The sequence below is a fragment of the Tupaia chinensis genome, unplaced genomic scaffold, assembly GCF_000334495.1.
Source record: "Tupaia chinensis unplaced genomic scaffold, TupChi_1.0 Scaffold000362_1, whole genome shotgun sequence".
NCBI lineage: Eukaryota > Metazoa > Chordata > Mammalia > Scandentia > Tupaiidae > Tupaia > Tupaia belangeri.
The window spans coordinates 5905343-5920907 of record NW_006159859.1 but is presented as its reverse complement, the minus strand read 5'-3'; positions in this window follow the sequence as shown (position 1 = coordinate 5920907).

The following is a 15565-nucleotide window of genomic DNA, read 5'->3' as shown; positions in this document are numbered from 1 at the left end:
TCTTTCCCTCTTTCTCTTTTACCATGTAATGCCTTCAGTCATGTTCAGACCGAACAAGAAAACTCTTACTAGACATGGCCCCCAAATCTTGGACTTCCCAAGCCTCGAGAACTATAAGAAATAAGTGTCTGCTCTTTATGAATTACCTAGTCTGTGATATTTTGTTATAGCAGCACAAAACAGACTGATGAGATGTCAGGTAGTCAATTGCATATGTCAGCATGGAGCTCAGAAGACAGATTTCCTAGTACCTTTCCAGTTTAAGAACAAATACCTTTTGAAAGAATAAAGAAGTTGAAACACGTCTACATTTTCCTTGGTGTTTAGGCAACAAACCTACCTATTTCCTTAGTAGTTATCAGAAACATTTAATTATCATGTTAACGTTCCAAGTCGCCCCTTCGAAGACAATTATAACCAAAGTGAACACAACCCTAGTGAATACAGTACATTAAACAGCCATGACTTTCTGGCTAACAATAAGCCAATAACCAGTTTGGCATCTCTTCCAAATCCCTCAGTCTGCCAGATGGGAAGGTGCCTATTTACTTGGTATTTATTTTTTTAAAACCTATCCCAGGATCTGGCCACCTGGTCTGACATATTGGATATTAATTGACTTTAGCCTGCCAATTACTGATGGGAATTGTCAGTTTAAGGCAGAAGCCATTCTAACTTCCAAGATTCAAAATGAATCTTGTTCCTAATGAAGAAAAACAAAACCATAGATAGCATAAAACTGATTTTTTTAGTGTATGCATTATTTCCCACACTGTTCTGCAAGTAGTGACATGTCAGAACAACTGGAAAAAGTTGAGGGAATCTTAAGGAAACAGGATGCTTTTTTTCTTTTTCCCTATGCAGTATCCCATCTAACATAAAACAAAACAAGGATTAGGAACCTGTAAAATTTTATATACATCTTCCCTTCATCATCACAATGTGCTGAGTCATTATAAAGGATTAAGAGTTTATAAACTTAATGTAGTTATTATGTTGAAAGGTGGGGCCCTGTGGTCAGCAGATGCTGTAGCAGTTATGTTGCTGGACTCCCGTATGACTGACCATGGTTCAAGTCTGTACCTGGTAGCTTCAAAATCACTCCGGAAATGTGTGCATGCGTGCCCAATATCCAGGGAGGAGAATGGAGGAGTAGGGATTGTGGTGTGGCCATCTCCCTGGGTGTGATTTCTCACTTTCTCGCTCACTGAGTCTTGTCTCTCTGGAGAGCCCATGTACCCTAAGGCAAAATCCTCTCTCAAAAAAAAGAAAGAAAGAAAGGAAGGAAGGAAGGAAGGAAGGAAGGAAGGTGAGGCCTTTGGGAGGAACTTAGTGAATGGGTGTTAGGGCAGGGCCCCTGTGATTGAGGCCTGGTGGGTTTATGAGAAGAGGAAATGAGAGGGAGATGGGAACTCGTAACACAGATCATGCTTTCTGAACACGCCTGTCACCCTCTCTGCTTCCACTGGCTGTGTTGTAGCCAGCCTCAGGCCAGCCTCATGCCTTTGGACTTTTCAGCCACCAGAATGAGTCAAATAAACTTGTATTCTTTATAGATCACCCATCGTGCAGGCAGCACACTATGCTGAAAAAGACATTCCTAGTACACCTAGTGACTACACATCTCAGAGACCTCTCAGTGTTTATTGACATTTAAGGAACAGAGAAAACCTTTGGACACATGGAATTACTCTCTGCTCCATAAAAATGCTGTCACCTGAAAAATTCTACCCTCCCCCTTTGGTCCCTTGCCTTTTTTATTCCCAGTGATAAAAATCTTATTTTTAAGGCCAAATTCAAAAGTTATATTCCTTAAGCTACCTGGTTCATGTCTGTAATACACCAGTAAAAATAAGTGGGCTTTGTGTGGTCCTCCTCCCCTAAAGTTGATATTAAAATGAAATCTTCCATATTTTATTCAGAGGCATATTAGGGCTTTTATCCATTATAATATGATTGGTGGAAACTTCCCTTCTGAACTGGAGAAAGGAGGGCATTCTCAATGTCTTTAAATTGTACCATTTACAGATTTTACAGATTTAACTTGGGCTTCAGGAAAATTTTTATTAAATATACTAAGTATTGGGCCAACTGATAGTTTGGTGGTTAAGGTGGCTAGATTCTAAATGGCTGACCACACAGCTGGGGTTCTGGACTCATCAGTTTGGGGGCTCATGCTCATGGATGCCCAAAATCCTGAAGCGAAAGAGAACTGGAGGGGAATGACTTGAACCACTGTCTTTAATAATGACCATGCCCATGCCCATGGGAGATGGTCTCTTTCTCTACCCTCAGCGAATGCACATGCCCTAGCAAAAACTCATAAAAAAACACTAAATATCAAATGTTGGGCCAGCCACATATATATACATATATATTTTTTTTTTTGAGAGGTTTTTGCTACAGGGCATGTGTGCTTGCCAGAAAGAGAGAGACAGAGAGACAGGAAGGGAGAAACTACCTCCCCTCGGGGCGATGGCCATGCTGCAATCCCTTCTCCTCCTTTCTCCTCTTGGGATCCTGGGCACACACTCACATGTGCCCAGCATGAGTTTTAAGCACTGGATCCGGGACTCGAACCATGATCAGCTACATGGGAGTCCAGCGACATAGCCATTATGCTAACTGCTGGTCCCGTGGACCAGCCACAATTAATATGGGGAAATAGTACAATATTTTGGAACAAAATCACAAAATAGTAGTAGGAGTAATACTACTGTGCATGTTTTATTGAACTCAGTAGGTATCAGACCTCTTTTAAGCTTATTGTATATGTGATCACTTTAAATTCTTACACAAATTCTATTTTTATAATTATTTATAAAATCTAAAATCTGTGTTTTAGATGAAGATACTGAGTGCTCACAATCTTGGTGCATGCAAGCCCTGAATGACATCATGCTATCTCCAATTTACTAAAGAAGCCATTAAGGTTCAGGAAGAATAAGTAAATTGTTTAAAGATCAAGTGGTTTATTGATGCTAGCAATGCTATTAAAACGTGCATCTAATGTCAAAGCTCAGATTCCTCACCTTTACCCCATGCTGCCCTCATGAGTCAGACCCACTGTCTTTAGGTAATTAGCCTTCTGATACCCAAAGGGAAAAAGGAAAGAAGAAAAAAAGAGGGAGGGAGAAGAAAGAGAGAAAAGAGCAGAGAAAGAGAGACAGGGAACACAGAGAGAGTGAAATAAATTCTTTATATATAGTATTATTTTCATTTTACTCCCTGCTTTTTTTTTTAACAAATAAATTAGATCTTGTGATAATACGTTTAACAGAGGTAAATTGTGACTAAGCTTTTCTTTGAATAAAGAAAAATTATATTTTATGCCTTGATTCACTACTGACTTGTTGAATTTAATCGAAGAAAGTTACTTCAGTTTTGTGAGCCTCAAATTTGACTTCAATAAAATGAGAAGATTGCACTTTAAGATCACATCACATTTTAAAAGGCGACAGTTCATGCAATTCTAACTCTAGATTCATGTTTTTCTTCTAGCGCTATGATACATCGAATTAAGATGATCTGATGGGGATTATTTGATGGGGAAAATCCTGAGGTTATTACTCTTTCAGTGTTAAGGGCTTCACATTTATATGCAAGGATTCTCAAGAGTTATTTGGATTTCATGTCCCTGTGGATACACGACATAGTGGTCAGCAGAGGGCAGTAAAACTCTAACAATGAAAGTAAAATTTCCAGGCCATGCACTGCACAGGTTGCTTCTGTAGAATTATTACTGCATAGATTTCTTTTTCCTTTACATTTAATTACTGTGCATCTTTACAGGGTACCACTTAGTTTTTCCCAGCGTGAATATAGTGCATATTAGTCAAGGCAGGAACATTACCATATACATTACCATCAACAGACAATTTTTCATTTTTTGTGTCTGTTAAATGTTTTATTTTTCCCCCCTGATTCCCTTTCTTCCACCTGCTGTTAACAACTCTCTATTACCCTCTCCCTTCTATACCATCTCTAGTATCTACAATTTGTCTACTTGCTGTTATACCTTCCAATCTTTCAGTTTCTGCAATAGAGTGCAGACATTCGGTACATACTAAGCAGGGACATACAATGCTTGTCTTTCATAGCCTAGTTTACTTTGCTTAGCATTAAATCTTCCATATTTGCCCAATCTGTATCAAATGTCTGGGTCTCATTGTTTTTCGTGACTGAGTAGTATTCCATACACATGTGCCACATTTCACTTTTTTTTTTTCCCAATTCACTGGTCTGTTCTTGGACATTTTGGTTGATTCCATGTCCTAGCAATTGTAAATAATGCTTTAATAAACATGGATGTGCAAGCATTTTTCCTACTGAATGTATTCCTGTCTTTTGAGTAGATACCTAAGAATGGAATTGCTGGGTTGAATGGTGGTTCTGTTTGTAGATTTCTGAGGACCCTCCATATTGTTCTCCATAGTGGTTGTACTATTGGGTCGTCAGAAAAGTCATGAAACATTTTTGCATAGAAAAACAACAAAAATACGTCATGACTTTTCTGACAACCCAATAATTTACTTTCCTATGAACAACATAGGAGGGTTCCCTTTACACTGTTGTGTTGCCAGCACCTACCATTCTTTATTTTTTTAACCTGACTGGGGTTAACTGGTATCTCATTGTGGGTTTGATTTGCTTTTCCCTTATGATAAGAGATGTTGAGCATTTTTGCTTAGTTGGAAAAAAAGTCATGTAAAAACATACATATATGTGTCCTCAGTGAGTACCTAGAAACTAGCTATGATTAGTAATTACAAATATTTGACTGTACATTTTTTAAAACACTTAAATAGAAACAAAAATTAAAAGAATATATATCCAATTTGCTGTTACAGAACTCAGTAAGACTTGAGATTCTGTTTAATGAAATAAAATTATTTCAGTTACAATGAGCATAATAAAATTGATTATTTTCACCAAATAAGTAAAAGAGTATATAAATGTTTATATTAGTAAAAGAAATACATAAATGCCTACACAGAGTTTAAAATTCGAAACTAGCTCATGTCTTACTAGGATTTTTTTGAGTCTTCCTTTTGTTTTATATTTACCATGAGAACTCAAAAATTGGGGAACAAAATAAAAAGGAAAACTTACTTTAGAGCTGCCTCCCAGAGAACTCATTAATTATATAAAGGTATGGCATATAAATCTGAGGAAATAATTTATTTTCACTCTCCTTTTCTTTGTTTGACAGTTTTATTGAGATATAATGTACATACAATAAAATCAACACATTCTCAAAGGCTGTACTTCGATAAATGTATTTGCCCAAGAAAGGAACATTAGAATAAAATTGTATTACATTTCATTTTACCTTGGAAGAGTGTTGTTATTTGCCTCTTCACAAGGAGATGCAGGATTCTGAAATTTTATATAAAGAGAATCATATGTCACATGCTGTTTTGTAACTGGTTTCTTTAGCTAAGCACAGCACTTTTGAGATTGATATATCTTGTATTGTGTATTCTGACTCTTTTCCTCTTTCTGGGTGAAGAATATTCCTTTGTATGATTATACCGTAGTTTGTTTGTCCACTCACCTGTTGTTGAACACTTGGGTTGTTTCAGTCTGTGGCTAGCAAGGTGGCAGGAATGTTTATATTGTATAATTTTTTTTTTGGTTGAGCATAAATTTTAATTTCATTTGGGTAACTATTCAGAAGTGGGATTACCAGGGCTGTAGAAAGAGCTCCCTGGTCGTTAGAAACCTCTGGGTTTTTTTTTCTTTTTTTTTTTTGGAGAGATTTTTTTTTCTTTTTTTCTTTTTTTTCTTTTTCTTTTTTTCGTCCACTGTTGGGCGCGTGCGCTCGCCAGACAGACAGAGACATAGAGACAGAAAGCGAGAAATAACCCCCCAGTGGGGATGGTCACGCCGCAATCCCTTCTCCTCCATTCTCCTCTCAGGATCTTGGGCATGCACGCACATGCGCCCGGCGTGAGTTTTAAGCCACCGGATCCAGGACACGAACCGCGGTCGACTACGTGGGAGTCCAGCGACATAGCCATTACGCTAACTGCTGGTTCCCACCTCTGGGGTTTTTTTGTGAGAACTTGTTCTACTTTTCATTCCCACCAGCAATGCATTAGAGTTCCAGTTGACTCACCTTCTCACAAACACCTGGTATTGACCGTCATTTTCTTAATAGATGAAGGCATTCTAGTATGTATGAGCGATATTTATTATCTAAAGAGCTCACTTTAGTTTCATAGTAATGTCTAGACTGATGACATTAAGCATCTTTTCATTTTGGCCATTTGTTTAATTTCTCTTATAAAGTGTTTGTTCAAGACATTTGCATAGCTTTAGTTTGTTTTGCTTAAAGTTTAGGTTACTTGTTTCTTTTCTTTTCTTTTTTCTTTTTGAGAGGTTTTTGCTATAGGGCACGTGTGCTCACCAGAAAGACAGAGAGACAGAGAGCGAGAAATCACCCCCCAGGGGCATGGCCACATTGCAATCCCTTCTCCTCCATTCTCCTCTCAGGATCTTGGGCACACATGCACATGCGCCCAGCATGTGTTTAAGCAACCGGGTCTGGGACTAGAACCATGGTCGACTACATGGGAATCCAGCCACATAGCCATTATGCTAACTGTTGGTCTCATATTTTTTATTAAGTTTATTTCTTTCATGGGAGAAAGAAGAGTGAGAGACCCCTCACAGTCTTGGTGCCATATCCCCTGCTTTCCAACCAAACAGCACAAACACACTCGGCATATTCAGGTCAACCCAGGAATTGAACTCTGGGCCTCCCAAATAACTCCCATACATGGAAGCAGCACGCTACTGCCTGTGCCATTGTGGTGGGCCTGGGCTACTTGTCTTTCTATTGATTGAACTTTTGAACCTCTTTATATATTCTGTCTATATGCTTATGCAACAGTATTTTGAATTTTTAAATACGTGTTCTGGATACAAGTACTTCATCAGTTGTAAGTACTATAAATATTTTCTCCCAGTCTGGTGACATGACTTTTTATTTACTTAAAACAGTGTCTTTAAAAGAACAGGAATTAGTAATTTTTATGAAATACAATTTACAAAGTTGTTTTTTCGGTTTATGCATTTTGGTGATCTAATCTAAAATTTTGTTTACTCTATTGTCATGAATATCTGCTTCTATGTTTTCTTCTTGAATATTTAGAATTTAGGGCTTTCCATGTAGGATTGTGATCTAGTTTGAATTAATTTTTTGTATAGACTGTAAAGTAAGAGTTGAAGTTCATTTTTGTTAATATGGGTATCAAGTTGTTCTAGAAACATTTAGAAAAGATTATACTTTTCTCTTTAATATTTTGGTACTTTGCCCCTCTCATCCTTCCCCAAAAAAAGTCAGTAGACTCCATGTGTTGGTCTATTTCTTCCATATCTACTTTGTTCCAATGATCTTTACTTTTATCCTTAAGCCAATACCAGTATATCTTCATTCTGTAGCTTTATACAATGGTTCTCAACTAGGGGGTATTTGGACTCCAGGAGGCATTTGACAATGTTTCAAAATATCTTCTATGGTTAAAACCATAAGGAGTGAAGGCTACAACTAACATCTAGTGAATAGAGGCCGAGGATGCTGCTAACCTTACTACAGTGCACAGGACAGTTTCCATCAATAAAGAATTATCTAGCCCAGAATCAGTAGATGGTGAGATGGCGTAGCGCTTATGTTGCTGGACTCCCACATGGTTGACTGCAGTTTAAGTCTTGAACCCAGTGACTTGAAACTCATGCCATGTGAGTGCGTGTCCAAGATCCTAGGAGGAAAATGGAGAAGGGACTGTGGCATGGCCATCCCCGCTGGTGGGTGATTTTTTTCATGTTCCCTCTCACCATCTCTGTCTCTCTCTCTCTCACTCTTACTCACTCTGGCAAATGAACACACCGTAAGGCAAAAACCTCTTAAAAAAATAAAAATAATGATCTAGCCCAGCATCAGTAATGTCCAGGTTGAGAAATCCTGCTTTATAAGAATTTTTAAAAGCAGGCCACTAGTTGGAGTGGTGGTTTAGTTGCTGGACCTCACATGGCCAATTCTGTGGTTTGAGTCCTGGGAACTTGAGAAACACAATGGGTACATGTGTGTGTGTGTGCCCCAAATCAATCCTGAAAGAATGGAGAAGGGATTGTGGCATTGCCAGCAACTCATGGGTGAGGGAGTTCTCACTTTCCCTCTGTCTGTCCTCTGTCTCTCTTCAGTGAATGCACACACTCCATGACAAAAATCTAAAAAAATGAATAAATTTTACAAAATCAGTGTAAATCTTCTAATATCATTCATTTTTAAAATTACTTTGGCCAATTTAGGCTAATTGTATTCTCATATAAATTTAAAATCAGCTTGTGCATCAGGCCCCCCCCCCCAATTCTTTTAAAGTCTGGTAGGAATTAAATTAAGATTTGTTAAGTCTGTGGATCAGTTTGAAGATTATTGACATCTTAATAACAGAATTTTACAATCGGTAAATGTGATATATTTTTCTATGTATAGGCCTCTTCAGTTTATCTTAATTTATGAAGTTTAGACTGTAATATACAAGTCTTATGTATATTTTATTATATTATACTAAATATTTCATGATATTAAAAAAGGCATGCTTATTTTATTTTATAATATTTCATTCATGAAGAGTTACAACATTTATACATAACAAAATGCAACATATCTTTCTCTATATTGACCTGGTATCGTTTGTGGCTAAAAAAATTACTTCCATTTCTTAAAGCTTTTCTAATATAATTTTTAAGGTTTTCAATGATGTCTGGATATCAAGACAGGTTATATTGTTTTCTTTCCCCATGGCAATGAAACAACTTGCCTTTTTCTAAGAATTTTTTTTTATTTAAAAAATGTGGGACCAGCAGTTAGCGAAATGGCTATGTCACTGGACTCCCATGTAGTCGACGGTGGTTTGAGTCCCGGACCCAATGGCTTAAACTCATGCAAGGGGTGTGTGTGTGTGCATGCCCAAGATCCAGAGAGGAGAATAGAGGAAAAGAGATTGCAGCATGGCCATGCCCCCTGGGGGGTGATTTCTTGCTTGCTATCTCTCTGTCTCTGTCTGTCTTTCTGGCGAGCATATGTGCCCTATAGCAAAATCCTCTCAAAAAAAAAAATGTTTATAAAAGTCTACACCAAAATCCATCCCAGTTCTGTATTTCTCCAGGTCTCAGTTACATTTAAGGGATAAGAATAAGGTGAGATACAAACCCCGAAGGAATAGGAATCAGAATTTGTAATAAATAAATATATATCAGACAGTACTCTAAACACTTTACATACATTATTTATTTTTGTTCTTACTATGGGCCTAAGAGAAGTGGATTATCATATTTTTTTCACACAAATAAGACTGGGACACAGAGATGTTAAGTAATTAGAATAAATTCAGAGTCATGAAATGGTAGAAGCCAGGACTCGAACCTAGAAGGTCAGAATTCATAGCCTTGTCTCTTCTTCACTATACATACTGTTTCTGAAGACAGAGACACAAAATGGAGGAATAGGTATTGATTTCTTTGTGAAACAGAGTCAATAGGAGTCAATAGGTAGTTTCCCTTCTTTTTTAGTAACACACATTCACACACACACATACACACATGACACGCATGCATGAACACACGCCATTTAACTGTTGTGAGGACTGAAATATCAAAGCCTCATGATACAAAGGCTGAAGTTTAGATGCTCACTAGACACATGACTCAACTATTTAACCACAGTAAAGCATATTTTAAGAAAATATTTACTTAATGCCTATTTTATTTCAGATGATCTATTAGGTACCTTATGTATACTATTGCAATTCTCCACACCTCTGTAAGTTAAATATTATACTAGTCATATTTATATATGAAACCCATAGATAACTTGGCCAAAGCTAAGTTTGAAACAAAAGAAAAAGCCAGATGTACCGTGTTTTATAATTCATCACTTGACCACATGTTCCATATGCTCAGTAAGGTCCAGGGTGGTTTCTGTTATATTTAATGCTTTACCCCCAGAATTCAGCCTAATATATCCTTTATAATCGTATTCAACAGTGCAGGCATAACATTATCTTTGTTAGATTAAATAAATTACAGCATCCCAATTTTTTTTTTTTTTTTATTAAATCAACTGTTAAATCTATGAATAGGCTACCGATCATGGGGAAAAAAATGCAGAAGTGCAATTTCTTGTGCCGGTGCAGAGTAGAGATGCTTCTCTTAAAAATTCTATCCATGCAAAAAGGGATGAGCAGTGAGGCTGATTTGCTGTTTAGCTTTAGAGACACCAGTGAAGTTTATTTTAATTCTCCTATTGTATGTTATTCACATTAAAATAATACAGTATAACAAGTCAGTGCTCCCTTTGTATAGAGAATCTGATCCACCTCTTCTAAGCCTCGCCTTTCTAGCTTCACAGCATTAGAACTGCAGTGGTTTTCTAGTGTCTGGAAGGCATTATGGTATTTGTGCGTGCTCTTTCTTCTTAAATGCTCTCCTTCCCATTACTCTCATGGCTTTCTCTTTCTCATCCTGCAGTACCATGAATGATTCTTTCGTTTATCATTTAACCCATTTTTTTCCAGAGAGATTTTTGCTGAGTGAATGCACTTGCCCAAGAGACAGAGAGACAGAAAGCAAGAAATCATCTCCCAGGGGGGATTGTCCTGCCTCAATCCCTTCTCCTCCATTTTCCTCTCAGGATTTTAGGTAGGCACACAGATGTGCCCCGTTGTGTTTTAAGCTTCTGGGTCTGGAACTTGAACCATGGTCATCTACATGGGAGTCCAGTGATAAAACTATTATGTCATCTGCTGGTCCTCATTTAAGTAATTTTAAAAATATATTTCATGTTTTAGAGAGATTTTAAGTTCATGACAAAATGGGGATAAAGGTGTGAAGATTTTTCATATATTCCTTTCTCCCAACTCCCACCTCCCTGGACAGTCTCCACCATTATCAATATCCTCAACCAGAATGTTATTATTTGTTATAAATTAGAAACCTCCACATTATTATTATCTCTCAAATACCATAGTTTATGTTGGGGTTCACTGTTGGTGCTGCTGGTACGTTCTAGTCATTTCCCCCTTCTAATTAACAGCTCACTTAGCTTGTTTATTTTTTCTATTTTCCACTTACTTTTTAAAAAAATATGTTCTCTTCCACACTGTCTGCGCACCTGCTGCTGGGTTTAACACAGTGTATGTACTGAGTTGTCAGAAAAGTCATGAGGTATTTTTTCCTATGCAAAAGTGTGTCATGACTTTCCCACAATTCAGTACTTAATTTATTGAGTAATTGAAGAGAACTCGACCTATATACTATAGTTCTGAGTGCTGTCAATACCTACAAGTAAGCTAGGTGACCTTCACTGAGTTGGAAAGAAAAAAAAAAAGAATTCAAGAAAGAGGGAGGCAGGAAGTCAGTTTGATCTTTTATATGGTTGTACTGGAGAGTGAGAAATAAAGAAGGAACCCTAGTTGTATAGTAGGCCAGCTTAAGGTTTAGCAGCCATCTTGAAATTAGGAAAGACCTCTATAGAAAACTATCTGCCTGGGTGCTGAGTCATAGGGAGATCCATTTGAAGAATGGTCATATGAGAACCCAGGAGTGGGAATTAAAGCAATCAGGATAAACAGTCAGGAGTAAACTATCAACTCTGTAATGAGGATAGATTTGCACGTGCTTGTCTATAAATCACAAGAACATGGTGAGCTTTTCGGGACAGTTTGATGGTGCTTGCTGACTGTTTCCCTGTAACTGGTTAGAGAATAAATGCTATTCTTCTCCAGCCTCTCCCTCTGGTATCATTCCCCTCAAGAAGCAACAGCTGGACTTAGTCTGGATGGCAACACTAGGGCTTTTGCTACCGTAGTGTTGTCTACCTTCAGTATGTGTTCGATGTTACCATTTAGTGCTTTAGGTACTGCTTAATGTTTTTCATGCAAATATGCACATTTATTTTTACTGGTCAAAATTTATTAACCACTCTTAGCTCTAAGACACAGTTTTAATTTCTTAATTTATGTATAAATTGTTGCTGTGCAATCCCTGTTTCTTTACCTCTCTTCATTGACACCCATCTCCATTCATATTAGACTACACAGAGTTATCTGGACTAAATAAATGTGTTTATTCACGCTTCAGTGCATGTGCATGTAGAGTTAATTGTGCCTGGAAGCTTTTTCAATGGTTCCTCATTGCTAAGCAATTCATTCTTTAAATCACTCCTAATATTACACTGCTCCTAAATTCACTGCTCTACCAATGGTCTTTCACACATATCTTCATTGTACTATGGTTATTTTCATGTACCTTATATTTTTGTTAGCTGATTGATTTTAAACTTACAAAGGTTAAGAACCGACAAGTAGCCTTGATTTAAAATAACTTACACATTTAGAAAGTGAATAGATATTATTTTCATTATTTGTAGAATTACATTACGGTGTATCTTGTCTTGTTCTCGCATATCTAATGTATGTTTTTTGTATGTATAGAATTACATTATTCTAGTGTGGTGTCACATCGTGTCTGTTGGAAAATATATACCCCATGACATCACGACACACCACAAGACAGTCACCTTTACAGTCCTTGCTTATTGACCAATTTGTTTAATGACCTAGTCATAGGAACAGAACTCAGTCATTAAGTGAGGAGTGCTATATACCTACCTTTCTATTTGTCTATAAATGGAATAGTTTTAATCTTTCTGTAAATATTTATCTATAATTCTATCTCATGTATAGCTATCTGTAACTATATTTTCTTACAATTAGCTACATTTAGAAATAGAATAATATTTCAATGCCCAGGTTAAATTCTGCATATAGATTCAGACAGGGCTTGTAACGTTTTTCACTAAGCATTTCTGTCTGCTCTTCCTACTTCTCAGAAAATTTACTCTAAGTTTGCTTAATAAAATCTTTTTATCCTTCAGATGAGAGTTCAAGCTTTTTTTATTTTTTTAAATCCCTAATTAGCCAACCCACTTTTTTTTCTCAAGGCAGTTTGTACCTCTTTTGCATAGCCTTGTAGCAGTTATATTTTTAAATATCTACATCCTTTTTTGACTAATACCTCTTCTAAACTATGTAATCATCACGGTAGCTTTGTACTCTGACATGTTGGCCAGTCTGGAGCCATATTTCCCAGAATCTACTTCCTTGGATGTGCCCAGAAGGCACATTGACTGACCATTTGAAGAATTTGTGTGCAATTTGGAAGATGAAGGTAGGGCAGAAGTCACTCTCTCTGTGCTCTCATGGGTTCAGGCACTGAAATGGCTCAGATACATGGCTGTGGGTCTCAGGGCTCATCTTGCTGACGCAGAAAGCAGCCAGGCCTTTAAACTCCTCCAAATCCTGCACCAGGTACATCTCCTCTCCATGGCCAATGGCTCCAGCATTTCCTTCCAATTCTTCTTGAAACTGTTTGAAGTCAATGAGAAATAGACAAATATGGGAGTTTGTTCACAAATTGAATGACTGACCTAGAATTAATCCACCCTTCCATATCATTCACAGTGGTTCTGCTTTGCTGATCAAAACTAAATGCATCTATTTAAGATAGAAACCATCTCCCAGGCTGATCATTGGTGATCTTGCTCCATTGACCTTGCCTTGGTGAATGTTCAGGACTTTGTACCATTTTCTGCAGATAGTGCATGTTTGATAAATAAATTTTTTGCTGAAATAAATGAATCCATATTTGCTCATTCCTAGTATTTCTAATAAGCACTGAGTAAATACTGTCAATTCAATTACATTGGCCGTACTTCAACCAAGAACATCTCATGCTGCTGAAACCTGATTATCCAAAGTCGATGGAACAGGGGTGGAAGAGTTATTGGGGACAAGGAATAGTGCAACCACAAGATTAATGTCTCCTTTCTCCTTGATTCAATTGTCTCAATTTCCATCTGCCTCTAATGACAGTGAAATTTTAGTTATCCTGTAATATTTATTTACGTTTAAATGCAAATTGACTGTACTATACAATGACTGTATATCATAGAATTGGGTATGCTGTTAAACAAGTTAAATTTGTTCCTGAAATACAACTTTGAAAATGAGACGTCTATTTTAATGAACGACAGAGCTCAGGATGAACTTTATACTGAATCTGTAATGTAGATCTATGGCGTTTTTCTTTTGGGAAAACAGTGGAAGAATTTGAGGAGTAATCTTAAAAAAATTAATGCCATGGTGAACATTATCATTTTCATCACCACAAACACTTAAATCAAATTATAAATAAAAAATAAACTTCACCCATTGTATTCCTAATTTAATTTAAAGCATTGAAACTGGAAACATAGTTCGAAGCACATATCAAGTGGAGTGTCTAACCATTCTTTGCCTTTAGCTCATGTAAGTAAGCATGCATGTTGGTTAAAAAAAAAAAAAAGGCAAATAGTTGCCAGATTCAACAATCTTTACCAGGAATATATGGAATGAATATTCTAAATACTCTCCGTTTCCTCAACCTATCTCCCCCTCAATAAAGGTACTTAATAAATAACCTGTAGAAATGAACAGCTAACCAAAATTAACCAGTAACTGAGACTAGCCTGCCTTATCACCTCCACAGACATGCTGAGGAGAATATGACAAAGAGCTAGGTCTGGTAACATGTTGACACTTCTTTCTTCTTTTTTTTTTTTTATTGTCTTTAGCATTAATTCTTTTTTTTAATTATTATTATCATAATCTTCTTTATATTACATTGGATTACATATAACTTTACATTGACTTCCATTGCTTTTTCAAAAGGGAATGCCATGCATGTCAGTCAATACAGAGGCATCGATCTCCCCGCTTTATCATTCAAAGTCTTTTCCATGCATTTCCCAATAATTATTATTATTATAATTTTTTAAAACAGTCAATCACTATTTCTCATTTTGCTTGTTAAAAGACTTCACCCATCATGAAATACTTCCCAGACCAGTCCAGTTGAGAATACTATACACGTCATCTTCAACAGATAATAAACCATATCTGTTTCTCACTAACATCCCCTCTATTGTTCACTTGCTATCTTTCTCTATCCTCTTCTCTTTTTTTTTTATAGTTTATTTTTTATTATAATTTTTTTTTCCCATCGCAACACAAAAATGAATTTTCCATCCAATATATACTGGGCGTTGGCTCAATCAAGCACGTCAACATATATGTTCTCAGCAAATAATTTCCCAATTCTTGTGTCCTGCATACCTTGCCTTTTGTTTTACCATCCTAGATTCCCCATCCCCCTCCCTCTGTTATGACCCATCCTCCTCCCACATTGTCCCTGTCATCCCCGATTGCCCTCCGTGCCTCACCCCTCCCCAAATGATCTGTCAGTGATCTTAATTAGTCTAAGTCTCTCCAATAGTTATCACAGCTGACACATGCCTCTACATGAACTCAAGTCTGACTTTAGGCCTAAACCCCATTGGGTAAAAAGAGCATACTATAAAGTAGAACCCAACTGGGCCCATACCGCTCACTGCAGCCATCAAATATCCATTTTTTTTTTAAATGGTACGAATAGTTTTACCGTTTTTTTTGTTGTTGTT